Genomic DNA, 22,816 nt, shown 5'->3' on the forward strand with positions numbered 1-22,816 from the left:
CAGCGGACAGAGGCAGCCTGTTCAGCCAGTGGGTTGAACATCAGCGTAGAGCTTCCGTGAGTCCAGAACAGTTTCTGGTCACCTCCGGTTCATTTAGTTTCGAATCTTGCTCCCTCAGTTACTTACCCAGTGTTACTGTTGCCTTACCTTATAGGCTCGCTGTCTCCTTTTGAGAAAGTAGTTTTGAGTTGGTTTTCCTTTGTTGAATATTGAATAAATACTCCTTAGTTTGCACATAACCCTGACTTTCTGTCCTCTTTTGCCCCGGTTTTATTTCAAATATTGTTGCTCCTCCTCCCACTGGACTTACCTTCCGGAGGAACGTAACAACCTCAAATTGCAAAATTATATTCTAAAAATGTCAGACAAAATGACCAGATAACATCAGCTAGGTTAGTAAATAGGTTACCAATATTTCCTAGCTTCCAATTTATACATGACTGAAGTATGTGCTAGCTGAGACAAGTTTTTAATGATGCAACTAGTTGTACTAAATCACATAGGAAGGACCTAACACACAAACTTAATGATGGATGTACAAATAAATCAGTCAACAACATACTTACAACTGTCTGTCTCATTAAGATGACGTCTATCACTCAGCTCTTGTAAAACATATTTTGACCTTTTTTCCCGGGTCCGTACTCCTGAAGAGTCAACTGTCAGACACTGAACTATGTGACCTATGCAGCCCACAGTTCACCCAGATTGCACCACAAAGCCTCTCCTGCATAAACATAAAGGAGGAAGAGCAACCGTTAGCCAGACAGAGTGACGTCTGTGACGATTAAACAGACTGAATAACGTTTGAAAATAAGAAGTAAAAGAGCAAACACAGAGAAAAGAATACAGAGGAACTTAAAACACTCATGGAAAAATACAGGAAGTTTATTGTGTTAAAAGTTGCACAAGTGTTGCATCTGTTGAGAGTTTTCTGTCTGGGAGTACAGACAGCAAATGTTTTAGGGCTGATAAGACACCCTCATGTACACTCCCTGTGACCTGGGGAGACTGTCTGTGTGCAGGTGCATGTGAAAGTGTAAGTAAGCTGTGCATTCACACCGGCATGCTTGTGCTGTTGTGCATGTAAAAGCATGTTTGTATATTTGTGAGAGTGTGTAGCTCAGAGTTGACTCCCTTCAGCTGATGTCACAGTGATGGCCACAGGTGATTCAGCCTCTAAGTCATGTGTGTGTGTGTGTGTGTGTGTGTGTGTGTGTGTGTGTGTGTGTGTGTGTTGGAGCCTGATGTGTTAGATTTTTAATGAGGCATTTTAGAGGGAGAGAGGTGGAAGTAGAGAACCCATAGGCTTCATTCATGGCCTCAAGGCCTGTACAGCGAGAGATTGAATAAAATATTTTTCTGTGGATGAACAATTCTTAACTAAGAGGCACCTAAAGATGGTTTCTGGATAAAGGAGCTCAGCAGAAGCACTTTGTTTTCCTGCAGTTTCACTTGTTTCAGGGATGTTCTTCAAACATGTAACACTGCCTTGAAAATAGACAAAATAAGCATATCACCCTAGTGGTGTCATGAAAATGACAAAATTCAAGGAAATTCTTGAAATAAACAGACCTATGTTGTGAAATTGTCTCTTGCCTTTGGCATATATGTGCAAAACTAGTTTTTAGAAACAAGGTGAAATTAGTAATTAAGTTGATTTATTTGCAAATGTAATGGAAAGGAGGGTAGACAGAATGAATGAGGGAAGATATTCAGCCTGTTGGTTTGACAGCTCATACGTTAACCAGAGGATCAGCGTTTGACTCACACTTTGGGCAAGTATCCATCCTGTTGATGCATCATTGAATCCCTTCCAGTCCCAGGACTGCAGTTCTGAGGAAGAACCTGACCTCTGAACCTCCCTGTGGAGGGGGATATGATAAAACCATTTTCCTATGAGAAAATGGAGGGAGATCATTTAATCATTTTTGAGAGAGAACTAAAAAAAGACACGGTGGAAAATAAGGTTGTGTGTGTCTTGGAGCAGTAATGTTCAGCTCTGACAGAAACAGCAATTGGATCCGATCTCTTACCTGGCTTTAGTGATGTGGGAATGTGATAGAGGGAGCAGAGAGAACAGGGCCCTGCAGTGTAGAGGGCATGACAACACGACAGGCTATAATAACATGTCCCGACCAGGAACAGAAACCAATGCACTGTGATATTAGCTCTCTTTCGCCTGGAGGTGACCATTACAGAAGTACAACCGTAGAGAGACACACACATATATATGCACAGATAGAAAGATACAGCGCACACACTGTCTAGCAGTCAGTAACACACACACCCACACACGTGCAGATACAGACGCGCACACTCTCGCCAGTGAAATTCCACACCGTTCCTCTGTTCTGCCTCAGCTTACATTGTGGTGTATGAATAGCAGCAATTCCACTGATGGAACTGACTTAGAAAAACAAGTAAATGACTTGAATGTTACTGCTGGAACGTTCTTATGAGAACATTTTCAAATGAGGACAATTTTCAAAACAGAGAAAAGTGTTTTAATAGAGGCAGAAGGGAGGTTTGAAGTTAATATGTGTGCCAAATTCTGTTAACCACACTCTTAAACTCATATTTATGTCTGTATTCTTCTTCTTCTTTTGTACACTTTTTTTGGGGGAAACTTCCCAATAACTTCTTCATTCAAACATTCACAGTGGTCAGCTCATTTAGGATGTCTGTGTGACTGGAGTTGTGATGTCTTTCACAACTCATGCATAAGTGACAATCAACTGACAATTCAATTTCCACACCTCATTTCAACACCTGAAAGCACTTCCACTTCACCTGAAATGAACAACTTTTACTACTGACATGTAAAGTGACACTTCAACTGCTTTCATCTTTTAAGGCCAATTTGTACTTCTGAGCCGAGTCTACGCCACTACATGCCGTTGTGGGTGGGTGTCTAGTAGTTTCTATGTTCCACTGTTGTAAGTTTCTTCTTCTTCTTCATTGGTGTAGGCTTCCACACCTCACGGCCAGACCTCTGTAATTCCCTGTATGTGGGGGTTGACCCATTCAACACTTTCTCGACTACAAATGGTTCAAATTGGTAACCTGTAAAATATAGAATTGATTTTAAAATTTTATTATTTGTGTTTAATATACATTACTGTTTTGCTGATTCCATATTCTGTGCCTAGGTCGCTCAGGTCATCTTCACAACAACTCCTCTTAGTACCCTATTCATGTCTTACAACTAAAGGTGACCGGGCCTTTTCTGTTGCTGCACCCAGCCTTTGGAATAGTCTTCCATCTAATATCAAGTCCTGCCTCACCATTAAGAACTTCAAATCTAATTTAAAGACCTACTTTTTTTCTCTGGTTTTTACCTGATTCTGTCCCTTATTGTTAATTGTTCTCTCTCACCTCATACTCATATTCCTTTTATTGCTGTGTATTGCTGGACTCGTGTGTTATTGTGTATTTGGATACATAATGGTATATATTCTTTGTTCTTTTGTTTGTTTATACTTATATTTGTGTGTGTGTTGTGTTCTTGGAAAGCACTTTGGTCAACTCCTGTTGTTTTTAAATGTGCTATATACACAAAGCCGACTTGACTTGACTACAAACAATGGCGAATGAAACTGAGCAGAGCATGTTGGAGTTGGAGCTGATGGATGTTGAATAGCAGTTACTTTAGTGAAATTACTAAAATGCAGAAACAAGAGAAGGCATCGAAGGAGTTGGTGTGTACGACCCTTGAACCGATTGATGCAGAAGACGAAGGCCGAGCTGGAAATGCGTAGGAGGAAATGTGACGCTACCAAGCCAACGAATCACGGTTCTAGCAGGCTGTTTCGCCGCAACGTGTAGTTACATATTTGGAGAGGTGCGTGTCTGGCCATGGTGTACCTACAGCACAGAAGTATAAATTGGCCTTAACTCTTCAACTTAATTTTCAACAGTTGCATGTCGGCTGAGATTTCAATTGCTTTCATTTTCGAATGACATTTCAAATGTTTTCATTTCTTACTCTTCAAATAGAGGTAGAAAAGTTGGTGGATTGGAATGGAAACAGACTTAGTGTATAAATCATGACGTTCATGAAGCATGTGACTTAAACATCACTCAAGCTTCCACTGACGAGCTGAAAACATCACACCTGTGTGGAACGATGAGGAGGCTGTAACATTCCTCACACTAATACATGAAACAACCATAAATAAGATATTTCTATCACTTTTTCTGCATTGTTTTTCGCCATCTGAGGTTTGACTATCTACTACGTGGATGCCAGTTCAGCTTGCCAACACGTTATTAGAGCCAAAGCTGTTATCTGCTAAATCTATTTTATTACTTAGGTGAGTTTTGCCAGATGAAACCAGTTTGATAAAAAGACAGACAATTCCTAAAAGCACTGATGTTAGAAAGTTTGTACAGAAAGGGACTTTGTTATTGATTTTTCCTGTCCTTTATGTAAACTTGGACATGTTTGAAAAGTACTCACACAGAAGAAATAGTGGGAAAAATAGTACTACTTATGATTCACAGTGGTACCACAACACAACTATGTGGACATGCCACCATTAGTTAGTGGACAGTGTTACAGCATTACATAAAGCTAGGACGTGTACACGTGGTGTGAAGGAGTTAAAGTGTTAATAACATACATGTGATGAATGTTGTGCGTCGGGCCTCAGTCCCTCCATGAGGGCTGCTCACATTTCCGCTTTGATTACACTAAACCTAAGACACCTGCCTCTGAAACACAGCTGTACTCCACATCTGGGCAGCTTTACTCTTATAATCTAAGTTAAATCCAAGAAGTGTCGCAGTCAAATGTTCACATAACATCAGGTATCTACCAGAGGCGACTGTGTAGCACAGCACAGGTCCACTGAATTTGGCCAGTCAGCTTTCTCTATTAGAGCTCCAAACTTTTGGAACACAAACTCAGCACTATCAGACATTGCTCTACTGTAGTGTTAAATCACAATTGAAATCGTGGCTGGAACATAAGCAATCATGAGATTATTAACCACAAAGTACAAAGAGTATTTTGATAATGATGGAAAGGGCTTTCAGTTTTGTGTGATGCAATGCTTATTCTCTGTACCTCTGTCTGAATTAGAACATTTGATGTCATTTGTGGATTTTGCCTGCCAAGGACTGGCGATGAAGTTTAGCTGTCTATCTATTCTTTATAGCATTGACATTTGACAAATTAATCAGGTAGTTAAGGATGCTCTTATCTATGTATTTGCATAAATTGTGCATCTAATGACCAATGTACTCAGCAGTTCCCCTCAGCTCTTTGGAGCATTTTAGAGTCTTTCAGCTTATTGTTTTGGTTTTACATAACTTTAATGTTGATGTTCACTCTCTCTGCTCTCATCAGCGTTATTTTCAGTCATAGCAGGTGTAACCGGCCCCGAGGTTGTACTTTACAGCCGGACTCAAACTTCCGACATGGGGTCTGGGAGGCGGACTCGCTAACAAGAAGTCTAAAACTTATGGGCGCTAGCATCTGTCTTTAGCATGTCTCTTAAGGCATTGGGGAGTGAGGTTTACTCACTGCACAGCCTAGCTGGCTACTGTTACACAGGCAGCTTTTTTCAGTGGGTAAAGCTCCGATAAACCGACTGTATGCAACTTGCCCAGCAGCAAACAGCAAACAGACAAAGTTAGCAACTAGCTGGTGAACATATTGGATCCTTTAGCAGCTAATGAGTCCGTTATTCCCCTCAGGAGTTGGTGGAGACAGAAAACAGAGCAAAAAGGAGAGTGAATATTGGACTTTTGTCAGGTGGACACAAACGCGACTTAAAATGAATGATACTGTTGCTCTATGTCTCCTGTATGTTGTGTTAACAGCTTCAATAAATTAAATCCTACTTAATCAACTCTGAATTGTTTACAAACTTTATTCCGTGTGCCTCTGACCTTATGTCCACATAAATCAAAGAAATAGCTTGACATTTTGGGACCCATGCTACTAGCTTTCTTGCCAGGAATTAGATGAGAACATCAATACCACTCATACCACCACAAATGTCTGTGGGTAAAGTATGAAGCTTAGCTTAGCATAAAAACTGGAAGCAAGGGGAAACAGCTAGCCTGGCTCCATCAAAACAAAATTTTTAAATCCCTTGCTTGCACATCTGAGTTCCCTGCACAACACATGGTATTTTTTCATGGTATCTGTAGACTAACAGAAATGTAAAAACAACTGGGTGCAGTGACGTTCTGGAGTCTTGTCATCAGATTGCCAGATCTGACCAGAAATAGTTTTGAAACAACATAACCACATAATTAGTGAGCTTAACAGGCGTTGGCACATTTTAACAATTCCAATTTTGATGCTAAGCTGAGCTAATCAACTCCTGGCTCTAGCTTTATACTTAATGGATGGATGGATTTTAATCGCTATATCTTTTGAATTGTTTGTATATTTTTACGTTACATGTCTCCATCCTATTGGCAAACCAAAAGCTTGATACATGTCTGTGGTTCAAGGTTATAGCAGATTGAGTCCAAGAGTGCAGAAGAACCTTTTTCAAAAGACTGTTTCTACTGGCATTGATCAGTAGACTTCAGCAAAATGGAACCAAAAGTGCTAAAAAGTACAAATGCATTTGTACTACTCTCTGCATGTTATAGTAAATGCTTTCAGTTAAGGTTTTCCAATCAATAACTGATGCATGCAGATTGGGAAAAAATCCACAGTTCTCCATGACTGTGTGGAACGGACTGGGAATAAGAGGCCCTGGATTAGATGGCTGCAAGTCCGGGTATATGTAAGAGGATTGGTTTTGTGTCCAATAGTCTGTGGGGAAAACAGACAGATGAACAATCAACCTGCTGTAAGCCGGGAGTCAACAACAGTTTATCATAATCTGCCTTCAGTGCTCTTCAGCCAGCAAACTCTGCTTATCGCTTTTTTTTCTACGATACCTCACCTTGAAAGTCTGCCTTAAATATGTCTTTCCAATGAATCTCATCACTGAATTCCCAGAAACCATTTCTGGTGGATTTGCTCCATACATTACATTGTTCTTTGCTCTCCAACCTCTGTAGTCATTAGTCATCTCCTCTATTGTCACCCCCTTTCTCCTTCTTTGCACCCCCACTTTTCATCCTCTTTAGTACCACATATCCTCACACCCAGCTTCTCTTATGTACCCAGCAGACAATATGAAAGAGGTTTACTGTAATCATCAATCTAATCACCCTTTCCCCTCTAAGTACCCCCATTTCTCTTCAGTATAATGAGGAAAATTGTAGGTCATCAGGCAGAATCAGCCTCTGTGAGCTGAACTTATCAGAACAGCCTTTCACATACAGAAGCCCCTAGTTAAATCCATAACAGAAAGCACCACTGCTGATGTTTTAAAATTGAGAAATGGCATCATTTGCCTGGTTTATTAGAATTAAGGATGATATCTCGATGGATTTAGATCTTTGTCCCGTTAGCCATGCTCACATTCAAATGTCAAGAGGAATTTAAAAAGGAAATATGATGTGGATATAGTCTGCTTTCATCGAGTACACTGTAGAAAATAAGAAAAATGTCCCTAAAAATGCATTTAAATACCTGAAATGAAATATTACATTAACAGTCACATATCAGTTGATACAAGATAGAATATCTCTGTTTGTTATTTAAACAAGAAAAATGACTTCTGATGCTGGGTTGACTCTGATATGCAAACATCCTCTTGACAGTTTTCTAAACAGTATACTTAAAGGAATCATTTATTTTGGGAAACACTCTTCTTCTTACTGAAAGTTGGATTAGATTGATATCAGTCTGATGTTTATCTGCTAACTATGGAGCTAGAGCCCGGAGTCTATTAGCTTAGAATAAAGTCTGGAGAGGCTTTGAGAAACAGCTCTTCTGGCTTTGCCCAAATAAAAAAATACGCCTATATACGCTCACTATATTAACATGCTGTATCTCCTTTGTTCAATCTGTACACATACCGCATTTGCTGTGGTTATTTCTTTGTGTGGAACTAGTGCACTATAGTTACAGCACGTAACTCCTCGTTTTTTGTTGTTAGTGTGTGGATTAATTAAACAATACAACAGGGTAATTATGAGCTATAAGGATGTTGGTAGGTATATTTTTTTTTACTTTAAAGGGAACCAGGCTTGTTGTTTCTCCCTGCTTCCAATCTTCATGCTAATCTACGCTAATCGACTGCAGGCTTTAGCTCTATCTTTAAAACTTTGATGAGAGTGGCATCAATTCTCATCTAACTCGAAAGAAAGTGTATTTCAGGGAAAGCCAAACTATTCCTTCAGATGAAATCATATTTATTGTATGGAACAAAAACTGATTAAAATGAGCTGTCTAATTCATCCTTTTAAAATCATGATATTATAATATGCGCGTAATTATTTGAAGTGACAGCCAGTAGATGAACCTGGGTCTCATCTCTACCACAATTCAAAGCAGATACTTTATGTAGATTGCTTTGTTTCAGTTACACCACTCTCCCCACACACTGAATGTATGTTGACATCAAAAGCAGCAGTCCTCTCTGCATCTGGACTCGTACTAAGGATTTCAACTCCACGTTTAACTGGCCTCTTTTTTCAATGCTCACAACAGCGACACACACACACAGACACACAGAGACATATACAACGCCCCCCTTCCCCCCGTCTCATGTTATGCATGAGCAGACAGATTTCTTGCACGTGTTCACAACCATTGCAGTGTTTGGCTAAATCCTGATGTCACCACTCCACAATTCACCAATGGCCTTTCCATTTCCACGTAACAAAAAGAAATTAAAATTTTAATAAAATCTTTCCACATTGGACCCACGTCTTTTCCCCTTTTCTCTCTAATCCTCTCTTGTTTGACCCTCTTTTCCCCCACACCCCCTCTCGGCCTCCCTCTTCCCATGTTAATGTCCTCCCTTTTACCCTCAGCTTTGTCTCCGCCTCCATTTTCTCACTTCTCAGCCGGATCCCCAGCAGGGCTTTGTCTGCTGTCAGCACTGCTAGTGTAGTGGTATCATACAAGATTCCCATTCTTGTGACCCGGGTTCGATTCCCGGGCAGTGCACTCCTTATAATTGTGTGTGTGTGTCTCTCTCTCTACATCAGCTCCAGCTGTTGATCTACCTTGATTTATGACCAAATACCTGCAACTGACATTCCCATCAGCGTCAGCTGTAAATGTTAGCATACTAAAATGGTGAACATACTTGTCATTGTGGACATTAGCATGCTGTTTAGCTAAGAAAAAAACAAGCACAGCTGTGCTTAAGTACAGCCTCACAGAGCTGCTAGTGTGGCTGTAGACTCTCAGTCTTGTTAAATTAGTAATCTTGGAAGCTTGATCTACCACTGCACTTATTTACTGTAACATATTGTGTCAATAGGAATCAACCCAATGTAAAAAGCACAGAAATAATACAGGCTATTAAAATATGTCACTATCTTAGATCACCAGATTGTTCTAATCCCTCCCATGATTTCCACTGAAGTACATTCTCACCCGACCTTCCCTTTGATGCAGTGCCTTCATTTTCCACCACTTTCATGCATCAGCTGAAATATGAGATGCTATGTCTACTCACTTCCAGGCCATTTTATTAGCCAGTCCTATTTGAGGCGTATACTTCTCATATGAGAATTCTCGCATGAACAACCATGAGAATTTGCCTTTTTCTGTTCCTTTTGATCCCACAACCACAGGCTATATGGCCAAACCATGCTAATGGACTACATACTTGTCCCTCCAACAATAAATTCCGCTGCACAACCATTTTCATTTACATGGTAAATGAGCCAAATCTGAACAACTAGTTTCTCTTTTTATTGCCATGAGAGATGTCTTGACTTTTTCATATTTGTTTTTTTTTTTGACCTGAAGATTTTAAAATGACAAAACTGCTAAATTCCTAACCCTAACACTTAGATTCTGCTAAATGGATCGCCTGTGTATCACTGCGTCACACTGTCAGTTTGGCTGCGTGTTCATTAGTTGCAGCTACAGCTGGTACTCTTCTCTGATAACCTGATCTCAGAAAACCTGTGCCTCTCTATAATTCATCTACACCTGTTCTACACATGCACGCACAAACACACACACAGTACATACCCATGCATGCGTGCAGACACACACACACACACACACACACACACACGCACACACAAAGGGCCAGGCTTAAGACAAAACTGCAAACCCAATCTCTGTTTACATATTTCATGAGTTAAACACGCAGCTCTGTTTTACTGGTCATATGCATATACAATCTTAAGGAAGATGCTACTGTGACACACTTCCGAAGACACACTCACAAACACCTTAAATAATACTTTAACACTTCACAGCCTTCTGTCTTTCTCACACACACATAAATGCAAAGATAGACATAATTGCTTACTGTATGTCCACACACAGCTGCAGTTTGTGGTCTCTGATTGCCAGGGAGATGTTGAAAAGGCTCATGGGATCTCACCTCGTTAAATGTAAAAGCTTCCAATGTCTGGCACTCAACTAGGCTATTATCCTCAGTCTCACACCATTAGAGACACACACACACACACACACACACAGACACACACACAGACACACACAGACACACACACACACCTGTGCCTCTTCCTATCCACCAGCATAAGGGTAAGGAATGATAGGGGGCTTTTAATGGTGTGACACCTTTTATGGACGTGACAATGTCGATCAGACAAAAATGGATGGAGATGAGGAGAATACAATCATCATTATCATACACTTCTTACACACATGAGTCAGTGGCACATTTTAATGCTCATGCACAAGGTCTCAGAGGTTAAAACATACCCTTATCTGACTGTCAGCCTTGATAAGAGTTGTCTGAATTTGTTGATAATGCTGGCAGAGGCACATTCTGTCCTCTTTTCCCACTGCACCCCTCGCGATTTCACTGTTCATCTTACCTTCAACTCTGCCTCAGTTTTACATTAACTCTCTTAAACAAACGATAGAAATGCACCACTTGGATAAATGAATGCCTTTATGGCATTTTTAAAGCACACAAGCCACATTTAGAAGTGTCTCCCCAGACCCAAATAAATCAAACCAGAAGCATTTGCTCAGGCCCACACCATTACACCTTAATAATGCACTATTTTAGCTCCCCCTACACACACAAACTTTCTTTCGTGTCTTGCAAAATTCCTTTGCTCATTCTGGCGACCTAGTTTACAACCCTCGCCTCTGAGCCACAGAGAGTTGGTTCCTTTTGAAGATGCATTGAGCAGCACAGCATGACAAGCCCATTATAGAGCCGGAGGAGGAGAAATCGCTCAATTACCAACTGGCAAGTAGAGGGAAAAGCAATGTGCACTATTCACTTAACCATATCAGTTTTTATGACTCAATAATAAATATTCTCAAGTGTTGCACACAATAATCTATTCTCTCTCGATGTGTAATGTACAGCCTACAGTTTACATGAATATGACATCATCAGTGTGGAAGCTCTAGTGGACTCACAGTACCATATCTGAGTCTGTATCGGTCTGTATCGGTTGCTGGGCTCATAAACACACCTACACACTGTCTGACGATTTTTCCTGGGCCACAAAAAGTTGCACAAGTTGGAATTAAACTGTTATGAATATGAGATAATGCTACAAGAGGCATAAAGAAAACCACAGGCTATTGTGTGTAATGTAATGGTAAAGCCACAAACATTCAATCAGTGCCACCACATGTAGCCTACAGTGGCATTCTGACTTTTTGCACAGTTTATTGTGGTGTAGATTTAACATACACACAATAACCAAGTATTCAGAACTTTTCAATTCAGTTCTTGCAAATATAAAAGCAACATGAAATCTCATACTTCTGCTTTAAGCCTGAAATTGGCACTTTTTGTGACAGCAACCTTATCATTTTTTATCAAAGATGTTGTTTAACTTTAGAATTTCAACTAAAATCATGATAGCTCTAAACATTTTAGACATAGATCCACCAATATGAAATTACTTTTTCTTAAAATGAAAAAAATAATAGTAATAAAATGTAGGTGTGACAGGGTTGAGACTGGTAATGGGGTTGAAGGGACACATACAGCATAGATTAGAAATAGTTGTTTTTTTAAATGAAATTCACTGTATGATTTTATATAAACATTGCGTTAAAGTATTTAACCATTCACGGGCAATCGATTAAATTGAAGTTGAACTGAGTTTTATTAACCCAAAAGTGAAAGTGAGGACATTTTGTCTGGATTGGACTAGAGTCAATGTTAGAATTGGGTTTAGGTTCAGTTTGCAATAAGGGTTGGAGCTATGCAGAGTTGTATAATGAGATGAGGCTACTCACAAAAAGCAAAAGTTGTATACACTAGATGGGTGGAGATTAGCCATCTTGATTTCCCTTGAGAAATACAGTCATTTCCGAGCCTTCATTACCAGCGTGGTAAAGAAAGATGCCTGTGTGTGTGCCGCTGTTGTTGGTGCCATCATAGACTCATTGATGATGATGTGATATGATTAAATCAAACATTGTTTCAGAGAAATTGACTTATCACTGATATGTGAAAATGTAGGCAGAATGCAGCTTTCACATAAACATCATTACATTTAACATAGGCATGTGGTATAAAAGACTGTTGATCAAATACAATAATTCATTTAAATAACTGGACAACTTCACAACCAAGGTGTCTAAACACAATACAACCCGATCTCACAACTCTGCTATGATGAAAAAAGTAACGGGGGTTGTGATTTTTTCCCTCAGATGGCCCCTACTCTAAATGTGGTGAATAACAGGAGAGTATATAGTCTGCGTGAGATTAAGAAATCATATATATTATAAGACTTATATGACGTAATTTACTGTTGTTGTTGTCACACAATCATCACTTCATTATTTTTATGTGGAGTGGAATGATTTGTGTGAGGGGGTTGAGGGGTTACTGAGATACAGAGCTAAATAATGTGATTTGAATGAATTATCGTGAATTTATTTAGAAAAAAAACCATTAACAGCAAAAGAGCACAGATAAATATTTAAGTAAATGGTAAAATGTATGGACCTTTTTAAAATTCTATTAGTTATATCCCAAGTACACTTTCATAGAAGGTCATGAGGAACATGACAAAATAGGCGCTGTCAACTGACAAAACAAGAGAATTTTTGATGTAAAGACAGAATGTATGTGATGTTTTTACACAATATTAAAGGGAATATTTTAATTGATATAAGTAGCTTTTAAAAGTAGATTTTGTTGACCCTATAGATAAAATACACTGAAAATGGTCAGAGGGACTCAAATAGTGCCGGTTTCATGGAATGACACAGCTAATAAGCTTCCTCTATGTTGGACTTAGCTGGGCTGAATGCTTTGGGCCATTGCCTTGCTGAGGGTGAACCCTGCATGTGCACTTTGGAGTAGGTTTTCTTCAAGGACCTCTCTGTATTTGGTAGCATTCATCCTTCCCTCAATCCTGACCAGGAGCACCTCCACAGCATGATGCTGCACCGCTATTCTTCATCATAAGGATGTGTTAGTCAGCGGATGAGCAGAACCTGGTTGAATCTTTTTCCTCATGATCTTTAAGTGAGTCCTTTAACTGCCCTTTGACAGATTCCAGGGCTGCACTCATACACCTTTTACCAGGGTGCCCTCAGCTTTTACTCAGAGTGCTCCTTCTGGCAGGTCCCACATCAATTTGATCAATGAAATCTATAACACAATAAAGTATCCAAAAAGTGAAGGCGTCTGAATACTTTTATGTGTAGTACAAGGTTTGAAGATAACAGTCAGTGTGTGGTTTGTTGTTTGTCTGCAGGGCTTGTTATCGAGAACCAAGAACAAATCAGTGACCTTTGACTTGATAAAGTGATAATGGTTAAATAAAATAGCACAAGTGTGATGTATGCAAATACGCTTGAGCAAACACACCCATGCAAGTGCATGAAGGCATTCACAGAAGCAGTCAGGCAGACGTGCAGTACAGTAGATGCAACCATGCTGCACTGATGAATCTGTACACACACACGCACGGACACAGTTAAGCCTCTGCACATGCACACCTAAATGCACGCATGCACACACACATATATGATGGACACAAACACTCTCACAAATACATACACACACACACTCACACAAATCCCTTGTACAACAATAGTGAAATATTAATCCAGGCTCACAGACGGACTCTTCCTCAGAAAGATGAGTGGTGAAGTGGGGCGACGAGATGAGAAACAACATCCTACAGTAACCTACATATCAGGAGGTTTTCCTGCTGGATCACCAGGTTATTTCACATTAAAACTGCTCCACTTATTTCACCATAGTTCATTGCACTGTTAATTTAGTAACAGTCTGGTTGTGTTATTCTGTGCAGCCTGGGATGGAAGATGAAAAGAAGGCAGTGTGTTAAAATAAAATAAAATCAGTGTGACAAACTGCCACGACAGCCCTCTAAATCAGTTTATGATCCTGAAAATTTGGCATTTGACAGAACAGATTCCTGAAGAAAACTGGAAGAACACCAGTCTTCCAACACCATTTCACCACACACAGATTCAACATGACAAACGTTTACACAGTCTGGATGTGAGAGGGTGCAGCAGCTAAAACAGTGTTTGATTCACCAGAACATCTTTCATTCTCTGTGCATGAGATGTCACTGATACTGCGTCAAAAGCTCTGTCATGAGCAGAGTGTTTTCTAGCTTCTGCACCATCAGAGCAGTGCTTCATTTACTATAATCTGACATGTTAGGGAATAGGTGATGGGCGTGTAATGCATATGTGTGCGTTCAAGATGACACATTAGTATGCAAGAGAAGTTTGCTTGTGTGTTTGTCTGTGTGACATATTGCATGCTTAACTGAAACAAAGAAAAGAGGGTGAGGAGCCTCATTGTGCAGCCGAGTATAAGCTTTGCAGCCTTACGGAGGCAGTTTTACAGACATTAGCTACAGCCAAAAGTGGGCTACATCGTGCATGTGTAATCAGAGCAGGATTTCTACTCCACAAAAAGCTCCTTACCTCAGCGAAGAGGGAGAAAAGACAAAAGAGGATGAAAGCAGAGCTGAAATACAGAAATAAAGGGCTGTCATTGTTTGTGAGACATTTGCTGTTTGTGTGCATTATTTACATTGAGTGTGATTCTGTCTCTGTGTGTATCTGTTTGGGCTTCCTGTCTGTCTTTGTTCCAGGCTGTTTTGAGATGGAGGAAGAGATTTGGGCTCAATTAATTACTAATTCCCTTCCATTTGTGAAATCGAAGTTCTCTCCATGGGAGGTTTTCAGACACTTTACCATCTCGGTGGGGAGTCAGCGGCTGAATCAACTTGAATTCAACTTGAGTTGTAAAAGCATCAGGCCCATTTTTATCCTTTGGGAACTGCTCTACTGGGACGGCCATGCTTCAAGTACAGATGAAGCCATCAAGCAAGTTTTTTTCAACACGCTCACTGTGCTGCTGTTGCTGATCACAAGGAAACGGTTTAAATTTGGTCCACACATACAAATCAGTTCAACTTATTTTGAAACAGGCAAACATATACACATACAGTCTGCTGTGTGTTGTTTTAACCTGGTACATCATAACTGGCACAAACACACTGTACTTGGCTGGTTGTTGTCTCTATGAGACACTTTCCCACAGTTCATTTCACTCCGAATGACAGCTGCTCATGACCGTTTTACTGTATCACTGAGTACCAGCTGTGGTTCAACGGTCCACTCTAAGAGACAACTGGCACACGCACACACATACACACATTCTCTAAGCACATGAGGCCCCGTGACCAATCGTCATAATGACTATAGTGGCACATGAGAAGGCGATCGAGGCACACATGTACATCACTATGTAGATTTCTGAAAAACAACTCTGCTAAAGACAACACTTGTGGCCAGCCGTGACTGACCTGACCATATGACAGAATGTATTAGATGTTACTTGCAAATAATCTCCTCATCTCTTAAAATCTGAAATTTGAATTCTCTGAAATTTTGTGTAAGGAAATAGAAACTTTAATGATGCTACAGCTATTAAACATATTTGGCCTAAGATATAACCGTCCTACTAATAGGTGAACTAGAGTCAACTCAGAAAGTGGCAGCCAGTTATATTACATTTCTAATATTAGCCCTGATTCCCACTAGTCGGTACTTTTCGTTCATGTTGTTTCAGCACCTGCTGAAATGGTACATGGCTGCATTTGTTTTATTTTGACCAGGTAAGTGCTTGTTAAAACTAACACCAACGATATACTTGTATCTTATATTTTGTTGTTGTTGGGGTTTCTTTTGCAGAAATGAATTTTAATTTCAGTTTGACTTTAAACTAGATAAACTAAAAAAAAGGCTTTTAATCAGGCACTGATTAAAAATTCAAGCATTACGACGACTTTGGAGTAGAAGGTTCTGTAAATGGGTGACAACTCCCTGTGCTTTTTAAAAATGAGTTCCACTTTCATTTCAGTAAGTCATTTTGTACACATCTGCAAAATAATGACTCTTTTGCTCTTTGAACTTTCCAGGCACTCAGAAATCTCTCATTCCAAAGACACGTCTATTTCTGCAACCAAAGGCAAAACTTCTGATTGCTTATCAAACACGCAGTCGTGAAAAAAAGCCTGTGCCTGACTTGTGTGCACATGTGAAATCGGGTCAGAGTTGATACTTACAGGGAATAAAAAAACAGGAGACTGGGTGGAAAGAGGAAGATGATTATGAATGAAATAAGACTTGTGACAGGAGAGGACAGGTACAGAGGGGAATGTGCTGGTTCATTGTCTGACTCAACTACACATTCAGCTTGTGTGCTTTGATTGGGCTTGCATGTGAGTGTTTTTGGACGTCATGTCAAAGATATTCGTTCCAGGTTAGAAGCAGTTACTCCAAAGGAAGTGGAATCATCATTTCAGGGTATTTTAGTTCTGGATAAGTCTCAGTCAAAACAAAAGGTTGCCTGTGGAAATCAACAGAGAAGTGCGGGACAGATTGGGTCAATCAACACTGAGTCAGTATCATGGTGCTTTTTACGTATGGAGAAGTGGTTAATAGGTCATACGTTTACACGTCAAATGTTCAGCTGTAAAGATCCCATCAGTTCCATTGACGTGTCGAGGCCTCCAGCCTTCTGCCTCATTAGAGCTACTAATGGACACAGGATGAAATCGTGTCAACTGCAACAGTAGTTTTGCGTGTTTTTGTCCTTTTACTATGAATCACTTTACAAGAAAACTAATCTTTTTGCTACTATATTTTAGGAATTTTGCCATCCCAACCACGTTTTGGTTTCTATTCAATTCTGTCACATAAAAATCTGAGTTGTGCACTGCAACTTAACACACAACCACTAAAAGAATTGTTTTACACAGAAATGTCCCTTGTTGGACTATATCCTTGCCTGCAGTCTTGTTTGCTCCTTTCTTTTAACTATTTCCATTCACAGTTTTTCTTTCAGAGGAATCAGAGGTTATAAATTGGATTTACAAAGTGCTTTTTATTCTCCCACTTTGTTGTAAAGGCTTAAAATAATCAGCACCTACTGTATATAATAAGTTAAATACCACGACTGAAATTTAACTTCAGTTCTGTGAATCTGAAGTGGCAGGAGACCTGAAAGTTGGAAATAACAGCAGGGTGGGAAACTTCCTATATTGTAGCTATGATGTTTGTCATTCAGAGACGGGGAATTTTCATTGAGTCAGGGGTTAGGTAAATATTAAGCCTCTCTCTCTTTTTCTCTTTCTCTCTCACACAGTTGCCAGTCACATTTTATGTGCATTTGGCAGCCTTTATAGGCGGGTAAACTCCATGTTTCCGCTGATTGCTGCTGTGGAGCTGCTGGCCAAAGATTTTGTTTTGGCTGCAGATGGACGGTGTGTATTCCCTTCCAAACTCACAAAAAAAAAAATCCTTCACGCTGCTTTTAAGATTTGCTATGTCGTATGTTCAGATCCAATTTTCCTTGCTTCTGTTTAGCTTTTTTGAATGTCCCATTCTGTCAAGAAAGCACAGTTATCTTGACTCATTTCTCCACCTTCTGTCCTCCCCTGCAGGTACTCTCTACTGAATGAAAGAGAATTTACATGAGAGCAAAAGATTGTGGAGGATCCAAACACAGCCTGCGGGGCATGTCTGCTTAGTGTTTGCACGTGCGACTGTTGTCGTGTCAAAGTCCAGCAGATCTGTTCCCAGATTGCTTGGCTGAGTCTGAGGCCTTGAAACCCACAGGTCAGTCCACCTCCGGTCGGAAAGTCTTCACTTAGGTCCAAGCACCATGACTGAGTCATAAAATTGTCAGGTCAAAGTAGTCAGAATTGACAGAAAGAGAAACATAAAACAGAAAGAAAATACCCAAGAGTGAAAGACATTGGACTTCATTAGACATCAGAAATTAGCCCCCTGGATTAGTTATTGTAGCTAACTGCATAGTGTCTACTTACTTCAAGTGTACTTACTGGCTAACGGAAAAAAAAAACACCAGATTTTTTTTACATGTGAGGCTGTGGGTTGCTGTTGATTTACTGAGTGTAAATGCTATGGAAGTAGCAAAAAAAGATTGTTTATGTTACTGCCCTCTAATAAATTTAAGAAAGGTAAGTGCAATCGAAAGGAGAAAAGATGAAGAATAACAGCCTATGCAGGAGTCTATTTTTGTGTTTACTTTCAGTTGAACTTGAATGAATTATGTGAAATTGAAGTTCGGAAAGGAGGTGCTTTCCCAGTTTGTTTTTTACTAGACCCTGCATTTCCCTGTGTGCATAGCTGTAGTCCAAATGGCTGCAATTGTGAGAATAAGAACCAGGTTGAAGATTACTAAAATTACTAAAATTACTAAAATTACTCTAGTGCTGTTACTTATGTCTAACTGCCACATTTCACATGGAATGGTTAAAGTCCATTAAATAGAAAACATTTCAAGAGGAAGTGATAATCTTTGTTGGTGAGGTTTGACATGTTCTCCGTGGTGCAGTCTCTTATGGGCTTTCACACACCACTTTATAAGCAAAATAAATTATTGAATGAACAATATCTCTGTGCACTTATTCTCCTAAAACAGGCTTAATGTGGTTCCTGTGAGGATGTTTGTGTGTTACAGTTCAAATTCAGCTCTGCACCTCAGCAAGTGTGTGTGTGTGTGTGTGTGTGTGTGTGTGTGTTACGAAATGTTAATCTTTGTTGTGGTCTGTGAGTATGTCAGTGTTGGGAAACATCCACAGTTCACCTCACTAAAACTCATTTTATACACACGCATCTTAACGTCACAGTCTTAATCACAACGCCCTCTCATGATTTCCAGCTCATCCTCCCTTGTTGTCTTCTCTTGTGGGGAAACACAGGACCCACATGTGTGCTGACAGACAGTGAATGTACCAAACATCTTGAACAATTCAAGTACCCTTTAGTGCCATTACTTACCTAGAGGGATTCACATTACTGTGGTGGCTGTGGCTCAGGAGGTTGAGCAGGACGCCATTGTAAATTAAAGATACCTAATGGCTATGTTTATTTTTATTATCTTTATTATATTACTATTGTAACTTAACAATTTTATTGTTCCATTAAAATCTATTACATATTTACTATAATTACTCATAATTAAAAGAGGTGAAATCAGTAAAGTATCGTTTCCAGTGCTCAGTTACTTTATGAAGGCACAAGTTGTATAATGAATCCCTTGGCAATGTACTACACAAGTGATAATCCGCAAGGGTAAACACAAATATTCACACTAAAATCATCTATATAAACCCTGGCTAAGGATTATTATACTTTAGGTCCTGGCCCAGATTTGCTGTAATACCTCTGATGGTAGAGGATGGGAGATGTGTTGGTGGTAAAAAACAAAACAAAGAAAGAAGATAACATGATTAAAAGTCTATACAGCCATGCTAGCAGCTCTGTGAGGCTGTAATTAGGCACGGCGAGTTAGCATCAGCATGCTCAACGTTAACATGCCGATGCTAAGTAAGTATAATGTGTACCCTGTTCATCACCAGAAGTTTTTGTGTTGGCATGTTAATATTTGCTAATTAGCCTTAAACACAAAGTACAGCTGAGGCTGATGGAAATGTAGGTATTTGGTAATAAAGCAAAATATCTGACCTTACATTGGCGCCACATGAAAAGTCAGGGGATTACCAAAGTCAGTAGGACATATTGTTGGTGAAACATGAGCTTTCTTCACAAAGTTTTATAGCAATCCGCCCAATAGTGTTTGAGATAGTTTAATTTGGACCAAAGTGGTGACGGACCGACACTGCCATTATTAGAGCCACGCAGCTAGCATGGCTAAAAACAACGGTCATCTTTGAAATCAATCAGAGAAAGGTTTTATAATAATGTTGACATTAGTCATTCGAAGCACATGGGTAGTTAGATTCGGAGGGAATGGCTCTGCTGTTTGAGGACGCTCTCCAAGAATCCAAGAAGCAATGAGGATTAATAAATACGTAAATGAACGCGAATCTTGCTTCAATTAGAAATAGCAGAATTGTAGCAAATAGCACATAAAGCAAACAAACATGGCATGAGGGTATCCACAGAGCAGTAGGGATGGGTCATGTTACGGAGGCCGCACTGTGCACCTCCATGGATTTGACTGGACATGACCAGTCAGCTGACACAGTCGGTGAGTGAGCCAGTGACTGTGAAGCATGACTGAAACACCTGATGCCAATCACCTACAGTAATACAAGTGTCTGCCTGTGCTCTGCTTGAACTAACACCATGCTTCATCAAGAGTAAAGGTGGAAGGCTGCAACGACTGTAAACAACTCAGTGGTTTGTTGATTTGTCCGTTTAGTGTGCTCGATGGTCTGAACCACAGCGTCAATTTATGTGTCAGCAAAAGCTTAGCTTAGAAGGGATGGAAACATAATTTCATTGTTATTTTCTACCGACATCAGCAAAGAGGCATTGCTTTGCCTTGAAAAACACAAAATAGTGTCTCCCTGCAGGCTGCAGAGTTGGAAAGAAGACAAAGACAAAGACAGTACGCTCTCCAATTCACTGGTCCACACGCTTGGACCAACACATCACCACTGCAGCCCAGAAAAACCCCAAAGACTCATCTGTACAGGAAATCAAACCTATCATTATGTTAGTTTTAATTGCTGCAGATGAGTTTTGACATTTCACAACAAAACTCGGATGGATGATTTTACCTTTTTTACACATGAATCTATGAATGTGAATGGCTTCACTGTCACCAGACACATTTAAAAGCCTGAATTAAGATTGAGGGTATTTGCCGTTTGATCCTGTCTAAGGCGGGCTGGGTGGTGTCCAATTGTATAGAGGAGTATAAATAAACAGAGTTTGCGGTGTGTTTAGGCAGCAGGCAGCGTCCAAAAGCTGATATGATTCAGATGAACAGATAGAGACCGAGAGAGATAAGCGAAGCAACGCAGCGCTCTGCAACAACACGTTAAGCTAACACAGACAACCCAGTTTTGTTTTCCCGTGGGATATACTGAAGGTCCCAGTGAAAGACACACACACACACACACACAAATACAGTCAAAAACACAGAGATCCCATCTGCCCCGGCGCCTTAATCAGCTTATCACTCCGTGCACAGAGGCTGTTCAGAACGACTATATCAAGCTTTGACATACATTAGCGGTACAACTGGGATCAAGCAATATACAGTTCCTAACTGAGCACCCCCCGTCACAGTGAAACTGACAACACACGCCAAACATGCACACAAACACAAATTCGGACATAAGTATGCATGCATGCAAAGGAAACACACTGCCATACACGTTTTCATCCCACAAAGATTGGAAACATCCTCTGCAAGTCTCACAAAAATCATTAAACATGCACACAAACTCGAAGCAGAGGACTTACTGCTTGAAAAAAGAACACAAACACGACCGAGACACGCAACAGAGCATGCACAGGCAAAGACAAACTGTGTGTGTGTGTGTGTGTGTGTGTGTGTGTGTGTGTGTGTGTCCTGACTGGGCGCCAAAACCCAGCTGATCTCTCAGTAAATATGGACATATGGTCAGCCTCTGTGGGGAGAGACAGAGTATGAGGATGACACAGAGATGGTTCTTGGCGCGTTGTCCTCATCTGTCCACAGGGAGACCGCGGCAGGCAGACACATCTTATCCTCCCACGACATGTGTTCCTTTCCCAAAGCTGAAGCATTTAGCCTTTTTGACTCCTCTCATCACCCCGGGGAGCAGGTCAGAGGTGGCCACTCTTGGTTATGTAACGATGAGACTGTTAAGCGATTTCAACAAGGGAAATGCAATGCCAGACTGACTAGTTACTTATGTAAGGTGATGTGTAATGTGTACATCATGTAGTGAGTTGGTCAAAACAAAAAACTGTGACAGCTTAGAACAAAACCTAGGAGCTACAGTCAATCTGGGATCTCTGTCTTTCTTTCATATCTGCATCAAAACCCTTGATTTTTCACACTTTGAAGTTAACAATAAAGATGTTTAATTGTTAGGAAACACAATTCACTTTTCAACATTTCAGCACCACAGAGAATCCCGTCAGGTAAAATATTAGCATTTTCTCTGGATGTCAGTGGCCTAGTTGTGAAGACGCGTACCATACCAGAGCAACTGGTCGATCCTGGACGGAGACGACTCTGCTTCTCTTTATCTGTTTCTGTCAACAATACAATTTTCTCAACGAAGGACATATCTACGTATATGTCATTGATTGGTACCAACGTATGATCCAGAGCCAATCATTTTTCATCACTTCAGTGTTAATATCATCAATACTACACTAACTAAAACAAATACTGATTAATTTAACTAAATTAAAAGCAACTTTTGAAATCTAGGACTGTGACAAAATGTATTAGAAAATATATTTTGTTTTATTCAACTACCT

General features: G+C 40.1%; 1 long non-coding RNA gene and 1 other non-coding gene across 2 annotated transcripts; one reads left to right on the forward strand and one right to left on the reverse strand.

Moving 5' to 3' along the window:
* Positions 1 to 269: 269 nt before the first annotated feature.
* LOC123975451 lies at positions 270 to 2,242 on the reverse strand. The gene is made up of 4 exons (XR_006826060.1): positions 2,037 to 2,242; positions 1,772 to 1,896; positions 567 to 727; positions 270 to 352 (listed from the first exon to the last, which is right to left on the reverse strand). It is a non-coding gene; the product is annotated as an uncharacterized LOC123975451 (long non-coding RNA).
* Positions 2,243 to 8,963: 6,721 nt separating this feature from the next.
* trnag-ccc lies at positions 8,964 to 9,034 on the forward strand. Its single transcript has one exon. It is a non-coding gene; the product is annotated as a tRNA-Gly (tRNA).
* The last annotated feature ends 13,782 nt before the right edge of the window (positions 9,035 to 22,816 follow it).

The sequence above is a fragment of the Micropterus dolomieu genome, linkage group LG08 (genome assembly GCF_021292245.1).
Source record: "Micropterus dolomieu isolate WLL.071019.BEF.003 ecotype Adirondacks linkage group LG08, ASM2129224v1, whole genome shotgun sequence".
NCBI classification, from domain to species: domain Eukaryota; kingdom Metazoa; phylum Chordata; class Actinopteri; order Centrarchiformes; family Centrarchidae; genus Micropterus; species Micropterus dolomieu.